The sequence below is a fragment of the Cynocephalus volans genome, chromosome 8 (genome assembly GCF_027409185.1).
Source record: "Cynocephalus volans isolate mCynVol1 chromosome 8, mCynVol1.pri, whole genome shotgun sequence".
NCBI lineage: Eukaryota > Metazoa > Chordata > Mammalia > Dermoptera > Cynocephalidae > Cynocephalus > Cynocephalus volans.
The window spans coordinates 12,263,936-12,268,108 of NC_084467.1; positions in this window are offsets into that span (position 1 = coordinate 12,263,936).

A 4,173-nucleotide genomic window follows, 5' to 3' on the forward strand; every position below is an offset into this window, starting at 1 on the left:
GCTGCTTCAGTGAGATGGTCTGGCTGCTGCGTGGACAGCGGATTGTAAAGAGTAAGAGGGGGCTGGATTCAGTTTTAAGGCTCCCTTTAGGAGAAAGAATACCAAATTTTTATTTATTTATAAGTGAATATTTGTTTAGAGTGACAGAAAAACACAACAAAGTACTGGAGACTTGGAGATTTGGGTCCATTCTTCTGACTTGGGTCTCTCTGGGCAGTTTGCAGGAATGCTTAATGGAAATGCTTCCTGGGCACGACCTGGCTTCCCTCCCTGCCTGGAACACTCCGTAACTCCCAGCAACTTGCAGCCCTCACAGGCGCCCTTGTGAATGAGTAGTCTGAGCAGAAGTTTTATTACCTTCACGGTAAGCCCACCTCTGGCTAAGAGAGATGAGGGGAGGCCAGCCGGGGGCTGTGGCAGGGTCGAGGTCACGTGATACCCCAGTAAGGAGGGGTCCCAGGGATTGGGAGTGCTGAGATAGATCTGCAGGGGTAGGGGGAGGTTGGGATAGATACTGCGAGGAGTGGAGATACCCCGTGGACTGGGGGCTCAAGGAGGGGGTGGGATCAGTGAGGGCTTGGGCAGGCTCGGGGACCCTCCCAAGTGAATGACGCCAGGATGTCCTCCTCTCCGTCAGCAGAGGGGCTCTGACCAGCAAGGCCAAGGTCGGGAAGGGCCCTCCCAGTGTGCTGAGCCTCAACCCCTCCTTGGTCCACCCCCTACCCCTCACCCCTCACTCTGGAGCCTGTGCTGATTGGCCAGGTGGATGGCCCGGCCGTGGGAACCAGCAGGCCTGAACCAGGAGGGGATTAACACCCAGACATTGTTGTCACAGTCAGGGCTTGGGAAGCTGGGGCCTGCCTGGGTGAGGCAGACACAGGCCTGGGGCATGAGAGTGGGGGACCCAATGTGGCTGTCACTGTGGCCTGGTCAGTAACCTCTTGGCTGTTGAATGTTTCTCTACAAACTTGGCTTGTTCAGTAAAGGGGCCTGGAGCCAGATTGCCAGGCTTTGAATGAAGCTCATTCATGAATGGATGTGACCTTGACTGAGATAGTCTCTGTGCCTCAGTTTCCCTCATTTGTTGAGAAGATTGAACAAGATGATAGAGGTAAGGCACTAAGCCCAGAACCTGATTATAGCCTCTAGTCCCCCCACAGGGGACTGCAGCCCAGCCTCAGCAACGTGCTTTGATATGAAGGGTTGACAGCACATCTGAATAAGAGGACAGGGAAGGAGGCACTGACCCAGGCAGCAGAAGCAGGAGCCCATCTCAGGGGAGGAGGGGAATGGAGAGGCCAGGCCCTCCTGTCTCCTGTCCCCTACGTCCCCTGTCTTGTCCATGAGACTTCTCCTTGGTAGAGAAAGATGAGCACATTTGCATTTTATTTACAGCAACTCTCTATTGAGGAATCACAACCCTGTGCTAAGCACTTTTCTTATATTCTCTACCCCCAGTCTTCAGGACAACGTGGTGAGGAGAGATTGTTGTTCTGTCTCCCCAAGAGAAAACCCAAGGTTAAGAAAGATTAGGTGACTTGTTCAAGGTCATAGGGCTAATGAGTGGGGGAGCCAAAATCCAAACTCAAGTGGGTCTGATTCCAAAACCCAAGCTCTGAGCACTCACTACCCTTTACTGCCTCCCACATGATTTGCATATCTAGCTACTGAAGACCCCATACTTGTTCATTTTGTAGCAATTGGGTGCTAGAGACACAGAGAGCAATAAGACCCAGCTCTGCTCCCAGTCTGGTGGGGAAAGCATATTGGTGCAACCCAGCAGCCTTGAGAAGTATCCATGGACGGACAGAACTCCTTAGCCTACCTGGAGGAACTGGCATGCTTCCCAAAAGTGGTGACAAGAGTGCAGTCTGCCAGGGGGCGGGATGCAGACCCATGAGTCTCAGCAATCTTTCACCATGACTCTTGCAAGCAACAGAAATACAATTTCAATTGGTTTGAGAAAAAGTAAGAAAAAAGAATGCATTGGCTCCAGAGGTCCAGAGGTAGGATTTCAGGCATGGCTGGATCCAGCAGCTGAAGTGATGAAATCAGTTATCTCTCCTCTATCTCTTTGCTCTGCTGTCCTGTGTGTTGGTCCAAGTGGTGACAAAAATGGTGCCAAGATTGCATCCTGCCAGCCAACAAACCCACTAGAAAAATACTGTCTCTTTCCAAATAGTTCCAGCCTCAGGCCTGGGGATGAAATTGGGCTCTCATCTCAGAACTAACAGCCACCATGACTGGCCAGACCTGGGTCATGTATACATCCCCAGAGCCAGGGGGTGTGGTGATCCCACCCAAACCCCAGGCACTGAGAGTACAGGTGAGGTTTCCCGGACAGAAACTGGGTGCCGGGCTGACAGGAACCATGAATGTCCCTTAGATTCTCCCGCAGGACCAAGTCTCTTCCTTACCTTCAGCACTTTGTCCATCTCACTACAATATCCCGAAACGTGTGTCCTCTATGTAGCGGGAAGAGGAAAGGAGCTCACCTCTGAACACCTACTACGTACCAGGCATTTTTATCCACACGTATCCCATCAAATTCTCACAATGAAACCACAGGGGAGTACCGCTGCCACTGGGTTGCAGGAGGAGACTGAGGCCCAGGGAGAAGGGCTTTGCCCAAAGTGACAAGCTGGCCAGTGGCAGAGCTGGACTCACTCACAGATACTGATGTTACTCAGTATGTCTGCCCCCGCCCGCCCCTGCCTCTGTGTGGGGGGCCCCACTTCTTTGTACAGCTGCCCCTCTGCCCAGCCCCCAGCACAGAGTCCCCCACAGCAGGTGCTCGGGAACTAAATATTGACCGACCTGGCTTCCCACAGGCAGGGTGGAGGAAGGGGCTGGGAGGCCTGGGGGCTTCTGAGGCTGTTTACCAAGGAGTGGACGCCCCCCCCCACACACAACTTCATGCAGCTGCACATCTGGGCAACCCCAGGCTGGGCTGGGCAGTTCTGCTCTGGCCAGAGAGGAGCCTGTTAAGGGAGGGACAGCTGAGTTGATGCTTTCCCCTGGGGTCTCCGGCCCCCTGTGAGCAGGGCTGTGGCTCAGGGAGCCTTGGAGGAAAATGCATGATCCCCAGCGAGGGGGATGCTTCCATCCCACTCTCCCCAGGTTTGTACCAGTTCCTGGATCTAGCTGGAGAGAGTGGATGGTGTGAGCAGAACGCTCTGGAAGCCAGGTGAGAGTTACATAAGAACAGCCAGTACTACCATTTGCAGGCGCTGACTACAGGCCAGGCCCTGAGTGTGCCCTTTCAGTGTCCACGTCCCCACAGTTCTGCAAAGGGACGCATACACCTCCTCCCTTCGTGGGCATCCTGTCCAGCTCCCCCATGTCGTGGTGAGAAAACAGAGTCATGAAGAGGGGAGGAACTTGTCCAAGGTCGCCAGCACGAGAGAGCAGGGGGTTACACTTGCCTCTGACCTCAAAGCACAATGTTTTGCCTACTGTCTCCTGCCTGGCATGTTCTCTCCTATTCTCCGGCTGTCATCTCCTCAGAGAGGCCTCCCCCACCTCCACCCCTTTTTCTTTCTGAGCCCCATATTCATTCCTTCACAACACGCTTTTTTTTGTGGCAGCTGGTGGGTATGGGGATCTGAACCCTTGACCTTGGTGTTATAACACCACACTCTAACCAACTGAGCTAACCAGCCAGCCCCCACATTTTGCTGTTGATAATTATTGTATTAATTTGCTTTATGTGTCAATCTCCGTACCTCCCTGTAAGCTCCATGGGGACCAGGATTGATCGGGTCTAATCTGTTTCCCATTATCTCCTTGCTCACGCCTGGCACGCAGTCAGAGCCCAGCCAGTCTGTTGAGTCAGGTGCCATACACCGCAGCAGACTGGGTAGCAGCAAATGGCCCCATTGCCCTGGATCTTGCTGCCACCTCTCTCTCTTATTCCTTTCCTGCCATCCAGGGTCTCAGCCGCCACAACTCTAATAGAAGGTTGTGCCCCTTAACCGCTGGGGCGTCTGTGGGGGGAGAAAGCTGGTCCGAGTCTGGCAGGGAGGGGCAAAGGGGAGCAGGGCCTCTGAGCTGGCAACAAAGGGCGTGTGTTCTTGACCAGTGCACTTCCTGGGTTCCCGTTGCAGGAAGTTTGGCACCTGCCTATCGGTGACACCGACACCCAGGCTGGTGTGGGAGACTCTTGGCCGAGAC